This window comes from Herpailurus yagouaroundi, unplaced genomic scaffold (genome assembly GCF_014898765.1).
Source record: "Herpailurus yagouaroundi ecotype Mexico unplaced genomic scaffold, PumYag 211, whole genome shotgun sequence".
NCBI lineage: Eukaryota > Metazoa > Chordata > Mammalia > Carnivora > Felidae > Herpailurus > Herpailurus yagouaroundi.
In genome coordinates this window covers 2518916-2544358 of record NW_024412442.1, presented here as the reverse complement: position 1 = coordinate 2544358, position 25443 = coordinate 2518916, and the positions used below count along the sequence as shown (strand labels likewise).

Genomic DNA, 25443 nt, shown 5'->3' with positions numbered 1-25443 from the left:
TTTAGTGATAAACCTATTTCAGTAAATTTTCTGAAGGGCAGGTAAATAGTAATCCCTTTCAAGATTTCACTTTAGCCCTTATCTTCCTTAAAGAAATCTTCAAAAGTCATACCATTGCACATAAAACATGATATTGTATTTATTAAGCAGCCTACCCCCAACAACATTGTGTATATCTTTATGAAGATATACACGATGGGTTCTGGGCAAAAACTCTGGAAAAGAAGCTCATGTCCAGTTAATGATAAATTTTAAGAAAAAAATACTGATTAAATTTTAGAAACTATAAGAATAAAATCTAAGGTAACTTGTCTGTTGTCACTGCACCAATGTGAGCTTTATCATGAGAGCAACTCGGGGTTCATTTTAGCTTTTGCTCTTAATTATCTTAGAGTAGAAATAATAGATATAAATATAAAAGTAAGGGATTAAAATAGGTAAATACTGCTTACACACATTTCAGTGTATTTAGTCAGTTTATATTAATTGAATGACAAAAAAAATGACTGATCACTTGAAAGTCTTAAAAACGGAGCAGTCTCTCCATGAATACTTAATTGGTTGAAAATAAATATAAGTATCACTAATCATCCAGTAAGTGTAAATCAAACCCACAATGAGATACCACCTCACACCTGTCTGAAGGGCTAGAATCAAAAACACAAGAAACAAGGGTTAGTGAGGTTGGGGAGAAAAGGAATCCTTGCGCACTGTTGGTGGGAATGCATACTGTGCAGCCACTGTGGAAAACAGTGTGGAGGTTCCTCAAAAAATTCAAAATAGAAATAGCACATAACCCAATAATTCCACTACTGGGTATTTACCCAAAGAAAACAAAAACACTTACTTGAAAAGATACATGCACCTCTATGATTACGGCAGCACACGACATGTGCACTGAGAGATGAATGGAGCATGGAGAGATGGCATATACACATAAGGGAGCATCACTAGGCCATTAAAAACATGAGAGCTTGGGGTGCCTGGGAGGCTCAGTTGGTTGAGCATCCAACTCTTGATTTCAGCTCAGGTCATAATCCCGGGGTCGTGGGATCAAGCTCCGTGTCCAGCTCTGTGCGGAGCGTGGAGCCTGCTTGGGATTCTGCCCCTTCCTCTGCCCTTCCCCGACTCATCTCTCTCTCTCCCTCTCTCTCTCTCTCACTCAATGTCTCTGAAACAAAAACAAAAAGAGCCTGCCATTTGTGACAACATGGGTAGACCTAGAGGGTATCACGCTACGAGAAATAAATTAGAGATAGACAAATATCATACAATATCACACATGTGGAATCTAAAACAAATAAACAAACAAAACAAAAACAAACAAAACTCAGAAATCGACTCATAAATACAGAGAACAAACTGATGATTGCCAGAGGGGAAGGGGTAGAGGGATGGGAAAAATGGGTGGGGGGTGAGGGAGGTACAGGTTTCCAGTTATGGGAGGAATAAGTCACGGGGATGAAAGTTACAGCACAGGGAATACCGTCTATAGCATTTAAATAGTGTCATATGATGACAGATGGTGGCCACACTTATGGTTAACACAGCAGAACACACAAAATGTTGGATCACTATTTGTACACCTGAAACTAATGTAACAGTGTGTGCCTGCTTTGCTTCAAGTTAAAAAAAAATCTCCATAATAGAAAACATACAAAACAAATTTAAAAATACTAAAAACAACTCTAGCACTTAACCACTGCTTTTGCGTGAAATATCAATGTATCTATATTAGTGAAAATCTTAAAGTCTTACCATATAGATATGGTAAAATCTATCAAAGGTATACACTTACAGGAGTAATACTGATTCCCACATTAGGTGACAGAAGCTATAATAGCTATAAAGAAAAATCACCTTATGCACACTTATTAGAACAGACATTATGAGGTGGTGAAAAACCCACCTCCTTCTTTAACAGTTAAAAATCTATATTGGAAGTGACAGAAGTAAGCAATTGAAATTACTTCAGACAATCAAAGTATGGCTTCATACAATTGAAGATTCCAGTTATAAGTTTTTAGAGAACGATTTATCAAGTAGTTTTAAAGTTCTGGGGCGCCTGGGTGGTGCAGTCGGTTAAGCGTCCGACTTCAGCCAGGTCACGATCTCGTGGTCCGTGAGTTCGAGCCCCATGTCAGGCTCTGGGCTGATGGCTCAGAGCCTGGAGCCTGTTTCCGATTCTGTGTCTCCCTCTCTCTCTGCTCCTCCCCCGTTCATGCTCTGTCTCTCTCTGTCCCAAAAATAAATAAACGTTGAAAAAAATAAATAAATAAAGTTGTGACCTGGGCAAAGTACCTTTCTTTTCTTTTCTGGGCTCTCCTTATGTGCTGCTAACATCCATGAGTTCAACGGTTCATTGAGTTACTTTTTCATTCTTATTCCAGAGTCAAAACCCCACAATTGAGGTCAGTTGGCTCTGACCGACCTGAAAGGCATCATGTTCTCATTCTTGAATTACGGCCAAGAGGATGCTATGCACCTGCTATATTACACTCACTGGTTAAACTACTCAGGGCCCCGCACGTGACATTGGGAGCATTCTCACCCAAATCATGTGCTGACAAAGCAGCTTCTGGCTAGGGCAGGACAGAGAAGGGCCGAATGGATGCTGAAGAAGCTACAGATACGTCCTAAAGTCTGCCAACCTGCAGGCCCTGAGGACAACACGATACTGGAACACAGGATGAAGACAATTGTGCACAAGACAAATGGCTTGCAAAGCAAACTTACCTCTAATTTTTACGTTGTGTGCTTTTTGGCAATAGCAAAGTCGAGATAAACAGTAGCTAAAAATTCAGTAACTTAAATTTCAAAATAGAAATCCGGAAGTGCTTGCAATTAAAAATATTGCTCCTTATCACTGTCTATTTGCACACACAAAAAATATTCCACAGATAAGCGATTCAATTAAAGGCACATAATAAAGATATATATTCGACATGATATCATAACTGGAGGGGAAAATCTGTACTGTTAACTAGCAGCTTACATAACCACCCAGTATCAAAAAGACAATACGAAACATAAAAATGAGAATGTAATATTTCACTTAAATGGGATGACTCCTTGAGGGTACAGAAATAGAAATAAAACCCAAAATATCTTTTAAAAATGTTAACCATTGGTGGTATTCAAGTTTTACTAGTTGTTAAAGAAAATAGACACAGTGAATGCCATATTGTTAATGCTTTACACAACAGGAGTGAAAAGCCAAGAGCCCTCAGTGATATTTTGAAGCTAATGAATATTAAAATAAGAAAATCAAATGCACTGCATGTCTGAATGGTAACTGAGGCTCTTCAGAATCCCAATTTCACATTTGCAGTCAATTTATCTCTTCATCCTCCTGAAGTAGATAAATTGAATATCACAGTTAATCGCGGGATAGTGCTTTTGAATAAAGCCAAGCGTTTGTCTATTCAGCAAAGATACGTGTGCCATTTTGTCTTCCACAAGATCCTACCATATCTTTTTTTAAGGGTAAAAACTCAAAAGAAGAAACAAATGTCAAATTTGACAATTATTTTTCTTTCTCAGTCGCCTTATATGGTGCAGAGTAATATCTATCATACATAAAGTCCAGAAGAGATGGACTTTGCTTTGATTCCAAATTTATATTTAAATTCTAATGGGTGATAGATTTTTTTTTTTCCATTCAAGTGACAGAAAAATGCAACTGACTGATTTCTTCAATAATTTTGACTATACAGGTATTTTTTAACATTAAAAAGATGGTGAGTTGGGAGGGGGAAGAACTAATTATTCTGTCAGGTGACTTTAAACATGAAAATCTTAAAAAAAAAGTGAGGCTCTTGCTCATATAATCATTTTAACTAATAAACGTTAGTGATATAAAAACACACAACGAAGGTGAATAGTCATTAACTCTTTCCACCTTGGTGGGATGGGTAGCAGTTAATAAATAGGCAAAACATACAGCCAGGCATTCACCAAGGTAACACCCAGCCGTTTTACATTTATTCTGGGAGACCTAGAGGTAAAAATGTATTAGTGACCACCGCAGAGCCCGGTCTCAGATGACAGTGTGGTCAAATGTTCTGGGGGAAAGATGAAACTTTGATTCTTGCTGACGTTAATTCCCAATGCTAACCAACAGTGATTAAGTCCCTGCTGTTGCTTAAGATAACGTTCAGAATGAATTGTGAGGATATAAAGATGAGAAGGCTACGAATCCAATTCTCAAAGACTTTAGGATCTCGTAGGAATGACACAGGCGCATAGATAAGCACCATTCTGGTGGCGAGGATAAAGACAGGATATACAAGGATGAGTTTCCACATCAGTAAGGATGAGAGGACAGTTAGGAAGAAGTGATGATTGAGAAGGGTGTTAGGGTGTGATGGAACCCTTCCAACAACGGGCAAGTGCACACAGGTTGTCCTGGACCAGGCGTTGTTGCACTTGTAAGTGTGCATCCCCCTCCTGAAAACCTTGCTAACAGGCGGAAGCCAAAACACAGGTATTTTTAAATAATTTATTCCATATGCAGAAGATGACATAAAATCTCCAGCAGGGTCTGGAGCTGCTTCTCATCATCAAAAAAATTAGTATTTCTACAGTGAAACATTAATATCTGCAAAGAGGGATTAAACAGAGTCAAAATGAGCCTCATGACAGGCCGGATAGGTTTTGCCATCAGATAAATTACAAAAAATAAATTGTGTTCAGAGTTTCTTTTAATTTTAAAATTATAAATAAGGACCTAGCTACCTGTAATTCTTACACCCATATTTAATTGGCTATAATTCATTAGCAGCGAAAACAGGGGATGATCAAAGATGAATGGAAGAGGGGCGCCTGGGTGGCGCAGTCGGTTAAGCATCCGACTTCAGCCAGGTCACGATCTCACGGTCCGTGAGTTCGAGCCCCGCGTCGGGCTCTGGGCTGATGGCTCAGAGCCTGGAGCCTGTTTCCAATTCTGTGTCTCCCTCTCTCTCTGCCCCTCCCCCATTCATGCTCTGTCTCTCTCTGTCCCAAAAATAAATAAACGTAAAAAAAAAAAAAATTAAAAAAAAAAAAAAAAAGATGAATGGAAGAGATCAGCTGAGGCTAGAGTTGATAAAGCTCTTACCTGTTCGAGCCAAGCCGTGAAAATGACAGAGATTAGCACTGAGGCCCACCTTCCCTGCCAGATACCAGGGTCATTCAAGGGGCCCAGAGGCTCAGGTGATGGCTCTCTAGGGCACTACAGGAAACAAGCTCAGTGAGCAAGGACGGGAACTTGAAGTGTGACACAGGAAGACAGGGCAAAAGAATGAGCAAAGTATCTTAGATTTTTTAAAGAAAAATTCACATTTGTCCTAAGACAGCAGTTAACACACAAATGAGAAAAAAATAATGGTAATATTTAAACTTAAGTTCAAGAACTAGGTCATGAACAAAAAAAAATGTATGGCCTTTATGACTATACATGTGTTTCTGTGTGTGTGTAGTGGGCATATATCCCTGTGTACACACGCACACGATGCTCATAAACATTCCATGAACTGTTTAGGGTTAGAGCTATACGGCCTCCCTCACACCATCATGATTTATTTCCACGGAAATATTTAACCTTATGCTTAGAGAGAAACACACTGATAACTAAAGTAAAAGTGAATTTGAAAAAAAACACAAAAGAGGGCTAAAAACTAAAATAATAAATTAGAATTTCTATATTTTATTTTGAAAGGATAATTATGCTCAATTCATACCCTGATCCACTCTACCTGTTACGCACATAGAGCTCACATAGCTGAAAAGTCTCTTACAGTGAGAACAAAATTAGCCTGCAAAGAGAGAGCAGGATTGGAACATGGAGGACAAGGAGACAATCCCATGGCGATCAGGTTGTATCCTGCCCACAAGTGTCCCATCAGGTCACCTTGGGGGAGGCTGGGGTCCAGCCCCATCAAGGTGGACACCTTGGCATGGGCTGCATTGTTCTGGAGTTAGGGCTTGTCTCTTTTATTGTACAGACTCATTGTATTTTTGCAATCATTATGGGGTAAAGGAGACTAATTGTTCTCAGAGGAGGGTCTTTGAAAAATTTTTTAATCTATGTTTATTTTTTATTTTTGAGAAAGAGAGACAGAGCACAAATGGGGGAGGGACAGAGAAAGGAGACACAGAATCAAAGCAGGATCCAGGCTCCAAGCTGTCAGCACAGACCTCTATGAGAGGCTCAAATCCATGAGCAGTGAGATCATGACCTGAGCTGAAGTCGGACACTTAACCAACTGAGTCACCTCAGAGGAGGGTTTCTTGTGCAAAGGCGCCTCTGTGCTAACCGTGGTAACTTTGTCTAAACCACCTTTCACTAGCTTATTACCTTAGTAGCTGTCACTGTATGAAAAACCACTGCTTTGTCATTTGTCTTCCACAGAACAGTTTCACGTAGTGAAAATAGCATGGACACTGGTTCTTGAGGTTCAAGGACACGATCACCGAGGTTGAAGTCTCTGCCTCTGCTGCTTTATAGTCTCAGCGTTGCTTCAGGTATCATGCACCCATATTGAAGATAAGGAGTCGGGTATGGCTCCAACAAGTTATTTAAGGAATCACTAGAACTATGGACTTAAGCCGGAAGGTGTCAAATCCTTATGAAGAGAAACACATTTAAACATTTACAAATTAAATTGGGGGAGCCCGGGTGGCTCCGTGGGCCGAGCATCTGAGTTTGGCTCATGTCATGATCTCACAGTTCGTGGGTTTGAGCTCCACATCTGGTTCTGTGCTGATACTTCAGAGCCTAGAGCCTGTATCAGATTCTGTGTTTCTGTCTCTCTCTCTTCCCCTCCCCCTCTTTCAAAAATAAACATCAAAAGCAAAAATTTTTTAAAAGTTAAATTCAGAAAATGACTATAACGGAACTTGTACAGAGTAAGAAATTACAACGTAAAAGCTCATTATATATGTTTCCTTTAAAAGGGCCTAGTTTCTGGTTTAAGTTGAAGTACATTATTTTTAGGTACGTTCAGAAAATTTTCAGACCACTAGGAGTTAAACTCAAGTTTTAACATGAAGAAAAATTTTATAGCACTTAAGTATGTTAAAACTACATGGAAGGTAGGGTGCCAAGACGGCAGAGCAGCACGAAAATTCTCTGCTTCTCTTATCCGAGAAATGCACCTATATTAGCACCAAACCATCTTGTGCACCTAGAAAACTTATTTGAGTATTAACACAACTATCTACACAACCTGAACCACAGAACTTGGCAGGTATGCAGCACAGAGAGTTGAACTGGAGGAGAGAGAAGCCACAGAGGACAGGGAGCTGTTTTTGCTTGCAGAGAGGGGACAGAGACAGGGGGAGAGTACAAGAAAGCACTTCCCCCCACCCAAGAACAGCCGGAGAGAAACAGAAAGAGTGGAAACGTCCAAAGGGTACTGAACAACGAATGGGTAAAGGAGAAAGGAGGGGGTTTAAATATCATTAGGGCTCTAAAAACATGGGAGCAAGGAGTCTGAAACTCCGCAACTCGATACCCAGCACTGCTCCAGTGGGAAGGGTAAATCCCCCAAAACAGAGAACGAGGTCTGAGGGGTCCTCAGGCCACATGGGGAGAGGCTATTCCCCTGCTGGGAGGATATATGGAACAGGCTGTGAGGATATATGGAACAGGATATAAGGTCCCAGTGGACCACGGAGAACAACAACAGTTGCAAGTGCTGGAAAAAGGATATGAAGGGTGAAGCCGGGCACCAGATGTGTGTTGCGATTTTCCATAAACCCTGAACTGCTGCTGCTATGCAATTGCTCAAACTTTTTCTGGGGTGGGCTGGCACCCAGCCGCAGTCTAGGTTTCTGCAGTAGCATGGTCATGCAAGCATTCCCAGGGGTGGGCGCACCTGGCCATTGCTCAGGAAGATCCCCTCCAAGAGGGTTGGAGTAGACCCAAGCCACAGGGCCCTCAGAAGTGAGAGGTTTGCAAACACAGCCCCATCTGAGATAAAACTCAGGAGGGAGGTGCTGCCTGGTAGCCTGATGGCTTAGTCACAGTGAAGAAGTAGGGAGTGGACAGAAGCCAAAGACAAAGGAGGGGTGCTTGACTGCTGATCAGTGAGGGCAGAGCTCTGATCCGAAGACCGGGAAGCTGGGGGATGCCATTTGCACCCCTCCTGCGCATACACATATACGCCTATATGCGCCACAACAATCCACCCCAGGAAACTAAGCAGCACCACCTCGTGGAAAACGGAGCCATTACACCAAGTCCTGTCCAACTGGGCCAACCAAGCCCTAGAGAATCACCACAAGTCTCTCCACCTGCTTAGTTGTATGGACTATACAGTGCTTCATCGTCTGACTTCTAGGGGAAACTGGATGTAATTTCATTTGGATTTCATTCTGTTTGCTGGTCCACGGAGCAATAAAAAAATGTTTTATTTTTTTCCCTTTTTCATCCCTTTCCTTATTCTTGAATATGGAAAGAGAAAAATATATTTTCCATTTCATAAAAAAGATTTTTTCTACTATATTTTTTGTAATTTTTAAACTCTATTTTACCTTATTTTGTTCTATTTTCTTGTATAAATTTTTCTTAATTTTTAAATGTTTTCATACTTTTTTTTCTCTTCCTTTCTTTCCTTTTTTTCTCTATTCTATCAAGTTTCTTTCAACAAACAGGACAAAACACACCTAGGATCTAACGTCCTTTATTTGATGTTTTTGTGTTGTTTTCAAAATTGTACATTTACTTATTTTTTTATTTTATTCTTTTTCTTCCTCCAAAATGATGAAACACAGGAATTCATCCCAAAAGAAAGAACAGGAAGAAATGACAGCCAGAGACTTAATCAACACAGATACATGCAAGATGTATGAACCAGAATTTAGAATCACAATAGTAAGAATACTATCTGGGGTTTAAAATGGATTAGAATACCTTTCTGCAGAGATAAAAGAAGTAAAACCTAGTCAGGATTAAATAAAAAATGCTATAACTGAGATGCAATCTCAAATAGATGCCACAGCGACAAAGATGGATGAAGCAGAGCAGCAAATTACTGATACAGAGGACAAAATTATGGAGAATAATGAAGGGGAAAAAAAGAAGGAAACTAAGGCAAAAGAGCATGACATAAGAATTAGAGAACTCAGGGACTTACTATAAAGGACTAACATCCGAATCATAGGAGTCCAAGAAGATGAAGAGAGAGAAAAAGGGGTAGAAATTTTATGTGAGCAAATCATAGCAGAAGACTTTCCTAACTTGGGGAAAGACACAGACATCAAACTCCAGGAAGCACAGAGGACTCCCATTAGACTAAATAAAAACTGACCATCAACAAGGCATATAATAGTCAAATTCACAAAACACACAGACAAGGAAGTAACTATGAAAACGGCAAGGGAAAAAAGTTCTTAACCTATAAGGGATGACAGATCAGGTTCACAGCAGGTCTATCCACAGAAACTTGGCAGGTAAGAAAGGAGTGACAGGATATATTCAATGTGCTGAAATGGATAAACACGCAGCCAAGAATTCTTTATCCAGCAAGTCTGTTATTCAAAATAGAAGGAGAGATAAAGAGTTTCCCAGACAAACAAAAACTACAGGAGATTGTAACCCCTAAACCAGCCCTGCAGGAAATTTTAAGGGGAGAGGGGAGAAAAGATGAAACAAAATTAAAAAAAAAAAAAAAGACTAAAAGCAACAAAGACTAGAAAGGACCAGAGAATACCACCAGAACCCCAACTCTACAGGCAACACAATGGCAATGAGTTCATATTTTCAGTACTCACTCTAAATGTCAACGGACTAAATGCTCCAATGTAAAGACACAGAGTAACAGAATGGATAAGAAAACAAGATCCATCTATATGCTGTTTACAAGAGACCTATTTTAGACCTAGAGACACCTTCAGATTGAAAGTAAAGGGATGGAGAATCATCTATCATGCTAATGGTTGCCAAAAGAAAGCCGGAATAGCCATACTTTTATCAGACAATCTAGATTTTAAAATAAAGACTGTAACAAGAGATAAAGAAGGACATTATATCATAATTAAGGAGTCTATTCACCAAGCTCAAACAATTGTTAATGTTTATGCCCCAAAAGTGATGGCACCCAAATATATAAATCAAATAATCACAAACATACAGAAACTCATTGATGATAATGTCATAATAGTAGGGGACACCAACATTCCACTCACAGCAATGGACAGATCATCTAATCAGAAAATCAACAAGAAAACAATGGCTTTGAATGACACACTGGATCAGATGGAATTAACAGATATATTCAGAACATTTCATCCTAAAGCAGTGGAATATGCATTCTTCTCCAGTGCACATGGAACGTTCTCCAGAACAGATCACATACTGGGACACAAATCAGCCCTCAGAAAGCTCAAAAAGATAGAGATCATACCATGCATATTTTTAGGCACAAGGCTATGAAACTCAAAATCAACCACAAGAAAAAAAAAGTGGGGAACACAACAAATATTTGGAGGCCAATGAACATCCTACTAAGGAATGAATGAGTTAACTAAGAAGTTAAAGAATAAATTAAAAAGTACATGGAAGTCAATGAAAATGATAACACCACAGCCCAACGCTTCTGGGATGCAGCAAAGGTGGTCATAAAAGGAAAGCATATAGCAATCCACTCCTTCCTAAAGAAGGAAGAAAGGTCTCATATACACAACCTAACATTACACCTTAAAGATCTGGAAAAAGAATACCAAATAAAACCCCAAACCAGCAGAAGACAGGAAATAATAAAGATTAGAGCAAAAATCAATGCTATCAAAATTAAAAACAAAACAAAACAAACAAACAAACAAAAAACGTACAACAGATCAATGAAACTAGGAGCTGGTTCTTTGAAATTAACAAAATTGATAAGCCCTTAGTAAGTTTGATCAAAAATAAAAAGGAAAGGACGCAAATAAACAAAATAAAATCAAGACTGAAAGAGGAGAGATCACAACCAACACAGCAGAAATACAAACAATAAGAGATTATTATGAGCAATTATATGCCAATAAATTGGGCAAGCTGGAAAAAATGCACAAATTCCTAGAAACATATAAACTTCCAAAACTTAAACAGGGAGAAATAGAAAATTTGAACAGATCCATAACCAGTAAAGAAATTGAATCAATAATCAAAAATCTCCCAAAAAACAAGGGCCCAGGGCCAGATGGCTTTCCAGGGAAATTCTACCAAACATTTAAAGAAAAGTTAATACCTATTCTTTTGAAGCTGTTCCAAAAAAGTAGAAATGGAAGGAAAACTTCCAAACTCATTCTATGAGGCTAACATTACCTTGTTTCCACTAAACAGGACAACTACAGACCAACTTCCCTGATGAACATGGATGCAAAAATCCTCAACTGGGTTCAACTGGATCCAACAGTACATTGTAAGAATTATTCACCATGATTAAGTGGGATTTATTCATGGGATACAGGGATGATTCAATATCTATAAATCAATCAATGTGATACACGACATTAGAAAAAGGACCAGAACCACATGATCCTCTCAATAGATGCAGAGAAAGCACCTGACAAAATTCAGCATCATTTCTTGATCAAAACCCTCAAAGTAGGAATAGAAGGAGCATACCTTAAGATCATAAAAGCCATATATGAATGACCCACTGCTAATATCATACTTAATGGTGAGAAACAGAGCTTTCCCCTAAGGTTAGGAACACTGACAGGGATGTCCGTGCTCACCACTGTTATTCAACATAGTATTGGAAGTTCTAGCCTCAGCAATCAGACAACACAAAGGAATAAAAGGCATCCAAATCATCAAAGAGGAAGTCAAACTTTCACTCTTTGTAGATGGCATGATACTCTGTATGAGAAACCCAAAAGATGCCATCAAAAAACAGCTAGAACTGATTCATGAATTCAGCAAAGTCACAGGATATAAAATCAATACAGAGATATTGGTTGCCCTTTTATACAATAAATATAAAGCAACCAAAAGAGAAATCAAGAATTCAAGCCCATTTACAATTTCATCAAAAACCATAAAACACCTAGAAATAAACCTAACCAAAGCGGTTAAAAATCTATACCTTGCACACTATAGAAAGCTTATGAAAGAAACTGAAGAAGATACAAAAAATGGAGAAATAGCCTATGCTCATGGATAGGAAGAACCAATATTGTTAAAATGCCAATACTACCCAAAGCAATCTACATATTCAATGTGTTACCTATCAAAATAATACCAGCATCCTTCACAGAGCTAGAATAAAACATCCTAAAATTTGTATGGAGCCAGAAAAGATCCTGAATAGCCAAAGCAATCTTGAAAAAGAAAACCGAAGCAGGAGGCTTCGCAATCCTGGACTTCAAGCTGTATTACAAAGCTGTAATCATCAAGACAGTATAGTACTGGCACAAATACACTCAGATAAATGGAACAGAACAGAGAACCCAGAATAGACCCAGAAAATATAGCCAACTCATCTTTGACAAAGCAGGAAAGAATACCCAATGGAATAAAGACAGTCTCTTCAGCAAATGGTGCTGGGAAAACTGGACAGCAACATGCAGAAGAATGAACCTGTACCACTTTTTTTACACCATACACAACAATAAACTCAAAATGGATGAAACACCTAAATATAAGACAGGAAATCATCAAAATCCTAGAGGAAAAATCAGCCAAAAACCTCTCTGACCTCAGCTGCAGCAACTTCCTACTCAATACATCTCCAGAGGCAAGGGAACCAAAAGCTAAAATGAACTATTGGGGCTTCATCAAGATAAAAAAGCTTCTGCACAGTGAAGGAAACAATCAGCAAAAGTAAAAGGCAACCCACAAAATGGGAAGATATTTTCAAATGACATGTCAGATAAAGGGTTAGTATCCACAATCTCTCAAGAACTTACCAAACTTCACACCTAAAAAACAAATACTTTAGTGAAGAAATGGGCAAAAGATATGAATAGACACTTCTCCAAAGAAGACATCCAGATGGCTAACAGACACATGAAAAGATGCTCGACATCACTCATCATCAGGGAAATACAAATGAAAACCACAATGAGATACCACCTCTTACCAGTCAGAATGGCTAAAATTAACAACTCAGGCATCAACAGATGTTGGTGAGGATGCAGAGAAAGCAGAACTCTTTTGCACTGCTGGTGGGAATGCAAACTGGTGCAGCCACTCTGGAATACAGTACCAAAGGTTCCTTAAAAAATTTTAAATACAACTACCCTACAACCCAGCAATTGCACTACTATGTATTTTCCAAAGGAGACACGTGTGCTGTTTCAAAGGGACACATGCACCCCAATGTTTATGCCTGTGCTTTCAACAATAGCCAAGGTACGGTAAGAACCCAAATGTCCATCGACAGCTGAATGGATAAAGAAGATGCGGTGTATATATACAAAGGAGTATTACTCGCAATCAAAAAGTATGAAATCTTGCCATTTGCAACCACATGGATGGAACTACAGTGTATTATGCTAAGCAAAATTAGTCATAGAAAGACAATTATCATATAGCTTCACTCAAAAGTGGAATTTATGATACAAAACAGATGAACATAAAGAAAGGGAAGTAAAAATAATATAAAAACAGGGAGGGGGAAATGGAAGAGACTCTTAAATATAGAGAACAAACTGAGAGTTGTTGGAGGGTTTGTGAGTGGGAGGATGGGCTAAATGTGTGATGGGGCATTAAGGGAGACACTTGTTGGGATGAGCACTGGGTGTTATACATAGAGGATAAATCATTGGATTCTACTCCTGAAATCATTATTGCACTATAGGCTAATTAACTTGGATGTAAATTCAAAAAATAAAAAGTAAAATAAAATTTAAAAAGAAGACATCCAAATAGCCAACAGATACATGAAAAGATGCTCAATACCATTGATTATCACAGAAATACAAATCAAAACCTCAATGAGATATCACCTCACACCTGCAAGAATGGCTAAAATCAACAACACAAAACACAAGAGGTGTTCATGAGGGAGAAAAGGGGAACCTTCCTGCACTGTTGGCGGGAATGCAAACTGGTGCAGCCACTCTGGAAAACAGTATGGAGGTCCCTCAAAATGTTAAGAAAGAACTACCCTAAAATCCAGCAATTGCACTACTAGGTATTTCCCAAAAAATACAAAAATATTAATTCAAAGGGATCCATGCATGCCAATATTTATAGCAGCATTATGCACAATATCCAAATTATGGAAACCGCCCAAGTGTTCATTTGTCCATTGACTGATGAATGGACAAAGAAGACTGGCATACGCATACACACACACACACACACACACACACACACACACACAAACACACACACTGGAATATTACTCAGCAATAAAAAGGGATGAAATCTTGCCATTTGCAATGACTTGGATGAAGCTACAGTATAGGGCTAAGTGAATAGGTCAAAGAAAGATAAATATCGTATGATTTCACTCATGTGGAATTTAAGAAACAAAATGAGCAAGGTAAAAAAAAAAAAAGAATGTGGGAGGAAGGGGGGGGGTGGCAAACCAAGAAATAGACTATTAACTATAGGGAACACACTGATGGTCACCAGAGGGGAGGCTGGGGGGGGGGGGCCTGGGTGAAATATGAAGGAGGGCACTTGTGATGAGCACCAGGTGATGTATGAAGTGTTGAATCACTATATGGTACACCTGAAATTAACACTAGACTGTACGCTAACCAATGGAATTTAAATAAAACTTTTTAAAAATTCTTAAGGAAAAAAAAATATATATATATATGAAATTTGTTTTTCAGGACACTAGAATCCACTTCAAAATTAAAATTGCGTACCTATGAGAAATAAAGAACTACAGTTATTCTTTGATTTAGTATATACTAGTTGTTTTAATAACTATGAAAACTTTTCAACTTTAATGTTTTAAGCTACCCAGAAATCATCTGTGGAAAGAGAGATCAATAGATAGATACAGGAATATTTCACCTAGGGTGAAAACTAATATTAGTCAAAGAAAATTGGGCTTAAAAACATGTATTTGTAGATTCCCCTTGTGGCTCAGTCAATTAAGGATCTGACTCTTTGTTTCGGCTCAGGTCACCATCTCAGGGGGTCTGTGCTGACAGCATGGGGCCTGCTTGGGATTCTCTTTTTCCCTTCTCTCTGCCCCTCCCCTGCTCACATGTGTGCCCTCTCACAAATGAATGTATTTGCGAAATTCCATGTGCATTTGTATGTATGTACATAGATCTACATTTATATAAATGCCTACACATGTATATGAATAGAGTGTCATGAGGCATAAATATACAAGTGGACCAAAGGTTCTTTGAAGCTTCACAAAGAAAAAAAAAACAAAAAAAACAAAAAAAAACTAGTGGAAACAGGTTCACACCCCCCAAAAAAAAATAAACTGTGGATTTAAAATAACTAAAGATTGGGGCGCCAACTGGCTCAGTCGATCCAGTACTGACTTTGGCTCAGTTCACCATCTCATAGTTTGTGGGTTCAAGCCCTGTGTCAGGCTCTGTGCTGACAGCTCGGAGCCTAGAGCCTGCTTAGGACTCTGTGTCTCCTTCTCTCTCTGCCCCTCCCCCGCTTGTGCGCGCGCGCTCTCTCTCTCTCTCTCTCTCTCTCTCTTTCACAAACAAAATTAATAAAATAAAATAACTAAAAGTCGGTGTGTGTTCCCCCACCTCCCTACATTTGCATTGCTGAAGCAACTGCTCAGTGCTTGGTGCAAAGTAAAGCAACTAACATATTATGGTTCTGGCTTAGGGAGGGCACAGCAGCAAGAGGAAGTCTGGAACACCCCAGCACCCCCTTCAGGAAACCCCGGCCCTGAGATGCCCTCCGAACTTTCCGCAGACCACCAAGAGGAAGGTACTCAGTGCATAATCAGAGAGGGACATGAAAGGATGCACCCGAGACTTTTCACCCCTTAACACATCTAGAATCTGGAGAGTACACATCAGAACTTCTAGGGTACCAGTGATACCTTTCTACCTCTGACCATTTCTTCTCTAGTCAATGCAAATATGTAATTTGAGCTGTGGGTGATCTCGCCTTGCACCCTGACCCATCAGCACCCCTGCATGTGACCCTAGACTGCACTAGCCTGTGTGAGCTCCTCGTGACAGTGACCCTGTGCTGCTGTAGGCCAGCCTTCTCCATACAGCCACCAGAGGGGGCAGGACGGCCAGGGGCAGTGTGGCTCAGAGACATGGTGAGTCAGCATGCGGTTGCAGAGGACAGAGGCGTGGACACCATGTTGTTCCAAAGAGGACGCTAACAGTGACATGGTACAATTCTCAAATGATAAATACAAGTGACACATCACAGAACGCCGACCTAGATACTCACAGTGGTTATTTTAGTGGATTATGATATAAGTGTCATTTCTACTGACTTATTTATTTTTCTTTCTTTCAGAATATAACTTTATCACTTTTCATGCGCTATATTTTACTATTTTTGGGTGTGGTTTTTTTTGGTTATTAAGAAAAGTGTTATTTTAATTTAAAAAAATTAGAAAAATAGAGAAGGATGGGTGAAATAAAATGAACCCCAAAGCTCTTGTGTGACATTCTTAGACAGTGACCACAGAGTTATCTCTGAGTTTCCTGACAGGAGAGGAAAACAAGTAATCATTTTCAGTTACGTATATTTAATAAAAAAAAAAAAAAAAAAAAATCATTGATCAGAAAAATGAAATCTCTTTTAGGCCTCACATAGAGGCAAAAAAATAGTTTTCAGTGAGGTCCTTAGAGATAGTTTTATAAAAATTATTTTCCCTTTGGTGGAAAGAGTGATGTGAACTTTGGAGCAGTTTCTTTACAGAACTCCACATGTAACTAATCCGCAGATGGCAGGTAGCCCCATGAATCCCCTGACGACATGGCTGATGTTTCCATGTACTTAGTATGCCTACACAAATGAAGAGGCAAAAGGCCTTGATAATATTTTGTAAAACAAGGTTTGATATGTACTTGTCAATAAAGAATAGATACCCTTGATTCCTGACAAGGCTCTAAATACGAATGTTCTTCCCTAAGGCCCTATCCATGAGACTCAGCAGTGACACCAAGCCAAGGTTAGGACTCACTCACCTACCCTTGTCCAGAGAGGACCAAACAATGGCTATACCCAAAATAAACCAACCCAGGAAACCCGTGAAGAGAGTCAATGCTCCCCTAGAAGTAAAAGGGTCTGTTTCATGCATATAACAATGGGCCATCAGGGATCCACAGACCAGTGCATGAACACAGCCTGATCACTTGTATATTGCCTATACATTTAAGGATCATCGTACTGTTGGTCAACCATGAGCCTCAAGTATTCCAATAAAGTATGCAATGAGTATCTAACTTTAAGAAGTTCCATTCTTGCTTAAATTTCTTGGAATAAATTACAAAAATACATACCTCTAGGAAAATTAATGGGATTCATTGCTGCATAGATATGTTAAATAAGACAGCTAAACATTGGAAGATATTATACGTACTAATGATTGTAATCTTTGGCCTAACTGAAGCAATCATGTCTGGTTTTCTACACAACTTCTTTCCATCTGGTTAAACCATAGTAAGTGTTTTGATCTTTTGATGCCTCCAGACCCAAGTGGCAACTGTAAGTGGTTCAATCTAATAGTTCATGACAACAAACTTATTTCCTATGCTCTGGGGAGAATACCCGTATTTGTTCGTTACATCAAGAGTTGGAATCCAGACTCTAAACATGCACACTTGGAATTGATTCTGTTATTACGGAAGTAGAATGCGCTTCACCCGCTGCCACCTGGAATCTTCCCTTCTGTTTTTCAGAGTCTCCATCTCTGTGATCCGGGCATGCTGATGGCTAGCTTACTCCAAATGTGAAGCTTATGATCCAAGCTAAGTCAGTAAGCACTGGCCACAGTTATTGGCTCGTTCAGAGGTGGGTGTGTGACATGAATAGGCAGGATAGAGAAGAACTAGGGGCTTTGTTGAAAATGCTAAGGATATAAATCTGGAAACATGCAGGCTCCGGAGAGAACACAAGTCAGACTCAGATCGGATCTTAAAACTACACTGATGGGTGGCAATATCACTCGGCCCTCAGATCAGTCATTTCCTGAAGAATTCTGGACTGTCGGAGTCGTAAGTCAATAAACTTCCTTCATTGTTTATGCTAATCTGAGTTATATTTGTAGTTACTTTCACTCTAAAGGGCATAGCACACATGTCAAAGTGCTCATAGGTAGGGGTGTGTACACAGAAAATCACTGAAAACATATTACACAAAAGTGTGCAGTGTATTGTGTGTATATGTATTTTTATGTATGTGTGTATATATATTTTTATTATCTCCTTTGCTTCTAGATTGGACACTCAATGATTGTAAAATCTTTGTACAAGTAGGGGTGATGGGTTTGGATTTCCGATCTGATATGGGAGTGCTAATTCTTTGAGATTTTACTGATGTGCTGGGTGTAAACAGGAGATAGGAGTAAGTTGGGGTGGGAGTATTAATGACCTTACACATTTCCAAGATCTGTAACTCCTCAGTTGTCGTGTAAGGGAAATCCTCCTTAGTCTTAATGACCCGAAAGTCATTTCAGGCACTAATTCTATTACAAGACAGAACTGCGCCCACTATGGTTTCTCTAACTTGCTATATGAACTCCAATGGTCAAATTGAGTAACAGCTGATTATATATGATCAGGTTTTCAGAGGGTCTGGGGTCAGAGACAAAAGCTTCTGAAGTGAGAAAAAGATGTAATCATGAAAGCAGCAGCGCCTAATAGCGTGACTCAACTTGCTTTAAGTAGGGGGAGAAAAAAAAAAACAACAACAGACTGACAGAAGCGCTCGGAGAGACACCGGATGTTGCTCTGTGATGGAACTGATCATTTCAAGCGTTCCAGGGAGAGGCCTCATGTGCGAAAATAGAGAAGGGAGAGAGGCGGAGAGGGAGAGGAAGAGGGAGAGACCAAGAGAGAGGAAGACGTAGACCATTTCGCCGTGGATGAAGCAATTTTTAAAACGCCACTCACTTGGGTCTTGCCACAAACCTACACAGCGTGAAGGGCAATTACCAGCATCCTCGTGGCGGAGATGAAAGGGAGGCTCATGTCCTGTGTGGCGACCGGCTTCAGTCCAGCCAGGTGGCAGTGAAGGGTGTGTGTGGGATTGCACACAGATCTTGGGGCAGCAGCCCCTCACAAGGTCCCCCTCACTTCCATATTAGGACAAATCACTCCTCAACCACAAATGCACATTACGTCTCACAAGATGCTACCAGAACTCAACTATTTTGTCACATCTAACAGATACCAGTTATATCAGTTTGGGTCTGGTATCTCTTTTTTACCCTACTTCAAAACACAGGTTGTTTTTTTTTTTTTCTTCTTTCCTTACCACTGAAGTTTGGATTGTCTTTATTAATTTTGAAAACGGATATACAGTTTGGCTCAAATCATCTTCTGAAAATTCGTACAAAATGCTTCAAAATCCCCGTAGCTCTCCGCGTGCACGTCTGAAGTGACTGAATCTTCTCTTCCCCTTTCACTTCCTATGTGAAAGGCAAGAATGCCAAACAGGCGTTTTCCCATTTCTCCTGCCAAAGGTGTGGCCATCTGACCCATTTCTGGGCCACAGAACTTAAGTGGAGAGAGAGGGGGTCACGTTTCCGGCCAGGCCAGCTCCCACCTCCCCGCCCCCCCCCAACCTCCTCAGGGAAGAGGGTTGACACCAGGGACAGTCCTGACCGCTTCTTGCTCTAGGGCTGGGCGAGGAGCAGACCATGAGCAGCACAGCAGAACAGCGAAGGAAACAGAGAGGAAGCCCCGAGTCCCAACGTGTGTGCAGGGCTGAAGGCACACTAGGGGTGACAAACACTGGACCTGTGTTGGGGTGCAGAGGGGCGTGTTGTAGACTGAACTGCTACTTCTATTCATTCAGTCCCCAAATATCCATCCAGATTATGCTCTTTGGTCGCTGAAATTCTCAAAACCACTTAAAGGATGTTAAGTATGCTTTTTGCTACAACTTAGAAGAGGCGATAAAAGGTATCGTCCCCACAATGTAAACTTGCACTGTCCTTGCCTGAGGGCGAGTGGGTATCCCTTAATCCAATAGGAAGTTGTGTTAGCATCCTCCGGGAGGCTGGCATTTCCCTTGGATCATAAGCACCTTGCGGGTACTGACTTAGGTTTCAGTCTCACACCTTCTGCCACCTACTGTCTGCTGCAGGAGGAACCCGCTTTCCCCCTTGCTTCAGCTCCTCCTTGCCCACACCCTTACAACAGCACCCAAGTTCTCTCCCTATCCTCCCCTGCTGTGGTGCTGCCTGCTGAAGGCTGGGCATGATCTTTGCAAGCCTATCTGCACGATCTCTCCTACATTACGCTTCGTCCATCACCTGTAACCAGTCTTTTTGTTGCTGTCGTTCCTTTTAATCTCCTCGGAAAACATTTTAATGTTCATGTGACACCATCACACTCTTTTCCCATTCTTCTGGGTGCCAGTTGCAATCCCTGCCCTGTGCAAAATTATCACCAACACTCCCAGTGGACATAACGCTCACTGAGGAAACAGAAGCATGTAACTCATCCTCCTTAGCTGTCCAGTACCCAGCACAGGGGTAATATTAATGCCACAGTGTGGGTGGCCAGGTTGAAAGAGTTGGTTTCCTATAAAAAGCGATTCCCTTCATCAATGTCCTCTTTACTGCTACGTACTCACCGGGGATGATAGTTATCAATGAAGACAGGTTATATCCTGAAAGGGTAACTTCTAGAGGGTTTGCTATAGATGAATAAAGGACTTTTCTCAAGAACAGAGATGTCCAGGGCGCCTGGGTGGCTCAGGTGGTTCAGCATCTGACTGGATTCCTGCTCAGGTCAAGATCCCTGGGTCATGGGATCAAACCCACTTGGGCTTCACGATGAGCATGGAGACTGCTTGGGATTCTCTCCCTCTCTCTCTCACTTTCTCTCTCCCTTCCTCCCCCCCGCCCCCACATGCTTCTGATCACTCTCTCTCTCTCTGATACATATAGATATAGATAGATATAGATATAGATATAGATATATAGAGATGATAGAGGGATGATAGAGATAAATGATAGAAATTTCCAGAAGTATCTCTGCATCTTATTAGCAGAGACTGGCAGATTCTACACACAGGCCAAATCCAGCCCACAGGATGTTTTAATAAAGTTATATCGGAACACAGCCACCCATTTGTTTATTACGTAAGATCTAAGCCCACTTTTGTCCTACAAAAGCAGAGTCAAATAGTCACCAAAGAGACCCACACAGCCCACAAAGCCTCAAGTATTTAATCTGGTCCTTTATAGGAAAAACAAAAAAAGAGTACAAAATCTTGCTATTAGGTTAAAAGTAACAACACCTAAATAGTAAAAAAAAAAAAAAAAAAAATTTCATGGTTCCTTTTTAATGGCAGAACAGCTCTGAGCCTGCGGTTTCTGTTCTATACCATATGTATTCCTATTGTGTGTTGCCGATTTTCGTATCGCCCCAGAGTTCCCAAGATGGGTTGCAGACAGGCATCTATTTAATGGATTGTATCTCAGGCCCAGGCATCTGGGGATCTCCAGGTGGGCAAATGAAGCTTTAGAAAACCACAAGAAAATATTTTTTTTTAACCAAACTGCAGTACTGCTCTCATCTGATAATATCTACCTCTCTGTGAATTCACTTATTATTCTAGTGATTTCCTCTGATACAATTAAGCCACTTAGCAAACCGCCTGGCCCATGATACAAGGACCGCTTATGCTTCCTTAAAGTAGAAGTTATAGCACGCCTCGTGTGGTAATTATTGGAGTGATGTGGATAATTACCATCAAAACAGCCACAAATGTACTTGAGGAGAGAATCCATGCTCTAAGATTTAAAATTATTTAATGTAATTTAAAGGGAGCCAGAAATACCAGGCTTTAGGTACATTAACGTGATTGGTTACACAATTACAGACCCCGTTAGATGTAGACGCCTCTTGCTATATTTTCTTATCATTCTTAAATTACTGCTTTCTTCAACCTCAATGCTTCCTTTACAAAATATACTTGGCCTCACTTATACCACTTTAAACAAACCATTTCTCCAACTTGAGTAAACAGGTTGACGGCTGAAAAAGAAGCTCAATAAAAAGTATTATTTTCCCAGGGGCTTAGACGTGTGCACAAATTATTTGGTGAGTCCATTCGTTTCATCCAACAGATACAAAAATACTCGTAGCTGACACATGTGTACTCCAAAGAGACGACCTGGGATGATCTCACAAAGGCAAATTCAATACGCAAAGACATGCAGCCTCAGATTTGTAAATCACGCAACCCAGGTACAAACTCTCACCCCAGCCCAGATGCCTTCCCGTTTTTTGAGGAAAGACCGCGCCGTAGAACCTGCTACGATTCTGGAGTCAGACTCCAGTTTGGATCTCAGCCCCTCGGCTTGGTGTCATCTAACTGAGGCTTTCAAGGGAACAACATTTCTGACAAGGAAAGCCTGCCCACGTGAGCCCACTCAAGGACCTCTGGGTCACAGTCTCGTAGCGATGCTCCTGGACTCGCCCTGTTCCACAGAGTCCCTTCATGACAGTGTCTCACATATTGTCTTTGGTCAGTATTCTGCGTCATCGTCCTATGAATATAACTGAGAACACTACCAGTGATGCCCATAAAAGTAACGTTGCTTTGAACAATTTACCTGTTGAATATATTTAATGTGATGCTTAACTAAAAATAATTTGAAAAAGTTACATAAGATATGCAAAATGCTTTAAGAAATTAACTAATACATCTGAGCATAGGGCAGGTAACATCTTAGAAAGCTTAGTTGCAGTATATATTGAGAAAGTATATATTGAGAAAGTTTCTGCCGAATTAATAAAGTCCCTTCCAACCCGATTGTGTTCTGACTTTTTGTACACCAACAGTGTACCGATGGCTCAAGGAGAGAAACAGTTTTCCTTTCTGTAAATCAGGACAAAACTATTCCCTAAATTTATTTAAAAACACATAATATGTTCTACATTTTAGAACATAATTAGAACATATTTCTACAAAATATCGAACACAATATGTTCTATATTTTTCTATGATGACCCAGTTTACCTGTACTGAGAACTGTAATGGCCTCATCTTTATTATTTGACCTTTGAACACGCTCCTACCACATAAGTGCTGGTAGTGGGGGGAAGGTGCACTGGACGAGCACTTATCAAGTGCAGGGGTGCATAGGACAGACACTTATTCTCACAGCAGAGAACTGAGGATGGCTGCGTCTGAGTGTGTGTGCTGGAAACTTGGACAGAGCTCCAGGAATGCCCGCCCATCTACCACATACACGTGCAAACACACACATCCATGTTATTAATCATTCTTCAAAAAGATATTTACATCGCATGTCCTTGAACGCTCGGAGACAGAAAATTCATTGTGAACTTACCTTGAACTGGAAATCGTAAGAAACTCTGGGACATGAAGTTTGTCTCTTTTCTATGATTACTCCCATGCTTCTATGCATTCATCAACAAAATGGAATCATAACTTAAAAAAAATTACACTCCTTTGCATGAAAAATTTATTACCTGAAATACGTTCTTTCACAGAAATTTAAATGGGCTTACGTGAGAAATTAAGCTACTGTGTGAAATATAAAGCCTCACATGCGTTTCGACATACTTAACACAGACATCTTACGTATACGAAGAAGTACTGTTAGCACTTTTACAACTTGAGAAGATATTTAAAAATTGAAGTCATAAAAAAGTTAAGTCATAATTACAGACAAAGAAAAGTTATTTCAACTCTTCACATGTTCAAAATATTATAAATCCATCCAAAAATCGCTTTATGTCATATTTATACTGACATTACAAAAATATAACATTGTAAAATATTATTTTTCATATTTTAAAGTATTAAGGTAGCAGATATTTATGAGTGCCTCCCATGCCATAGTTAAGAGAAACGAGTTCTCTATCTCTCTGGAGATACTCTACTGAGATACTAGAGATCTGGAGATATCTCTACTAAAAGCAAAAGGAATTAAAAAAAATAAGCAGACATGTATATACACACACTATATATAAACTTATTGCCATAAAATGCAAATTACAATGATGTATTTCTTCTTTAAGAGTATTTGTTTTTCTGAAACACCAGGTTATACCTTTAACTAAGCGAAAGTTTAAATAAAAATTTCATTCACTACTTACTACCTCAATTGGGAAGAAATTATTCTCTGCTTATTTCCCTAAGTTTCTATTTCTGATTCTCCCTCCATGGATTTAAAACATTATGAGGCTGCTAAAATACATTTCTCCTTGCTGTCACTGATGTGACTGTTAGCCAAATTTTATCTTAATTCCTATTTTGCAACCCCAAAATTCCAGAAGCCAGACCCTTTCTCCTGCAATCAGAGCAGCAGCTCACTTCAGAGACACATGAAAGGAAATTGATTTTCACCCTGAAAATGTCAAACTTCTGCCTATAACACTCAGCTCCGGTTTTCTGAAACAGCAAAGTTCAAAAAGAGCCATCGACCTGGTGGCCCTCTGACACATGGTGATGGATGCAACGTGTCTACAGCTTTACTGCCAGAAAGATCTCCAAGAGAAGGAGACAGTCAATGAAGAATATAATACATTTAAACTGGGGAGAAGGTTTGCTTTGTTTTAATGTATTCAAAGAGAAAATACTGGCTTTTCACTTCTCTGGGGAGAGACTTGATAGACTCTGTGATTAACTCTTTTCACTCTTTCTGGTTGAGCTGAGTCAGACATGCACACAGCTACCGAGAGAAGGGGAGGAGGGCCTGAACAGTAAACTCTGTATGTAACATAATGAACTTAATGTAAAAGATGTTTACAGTGAACTCCTGACTGTACTTGGGCTCTCAGGATAACTTCCTTTGAACCGGAAATATCTAGATTTTCCGTCGGAGTTCCTTATGTTTCTGAGTAGTTGCTAAACCCTTAATTAGTCCCACTTTAAACAAACCACCTTGTACTATACTTTGGGTCTATTTGGTAACACAGTGGGGCTGCTCACCATGCTTTCAGAGTAATGCTGACACACTCTATAAAATACAGAAGACAAAATATGATATAAAAGAGAAGATATTATATAAAGGATATAGTTTGAAGAGAAACATAACCGCTACTCACCCTGCTGTCTTGTCCTTCTGTCACCATGGGTTCTGGAAACTTCAAGTGCTTCTAGTAAATGATGATATTCCCATTGTCCTAGAGGACAGAGTTATTGATCAACGTCACATCAAAAACAAAGACTTCAATCGAGTGTAAAACACAGGAGTGATTCATTTTCTTATAGATTATACGTATGTTTGCAGTGAATTAATGAACATCCTGAAGAGTAAATCTTACAATCATGCAGGTAAGTTTTGGAAAGAGCATGCTTCCTACTTAAAACTTAATTCTGTGGGGCTCCTGGGTGGCTCAGTCAGTTAA

General features: G+C 39.8%; 1 protein-coding gene across 17 annotated transcripts in view; it reads right to left on the bottom strand.

Moving 5' to 3' along the window:
* Nucleotides 1–25224, bottom strand: part of PCDH15 (protocadherin related 15) — a 1259847-nt gene extending 1234623 nt beyond the window's left edge. For all 17 annotated transcript variants that reach the window (XR_005784343.1, XR_005784344.1, XR_005784345.1 and 14 more), the window contains exon 1: nt 25141–25224. The gene's annotated coding sequence lies outside the window, so the exon portion shown is untranslated. The remainder of the gene's footprint in view (nt 1–25140) is intronic.
* Nucleotides 25225–25443: the final 219 nt, after the last annotated feature.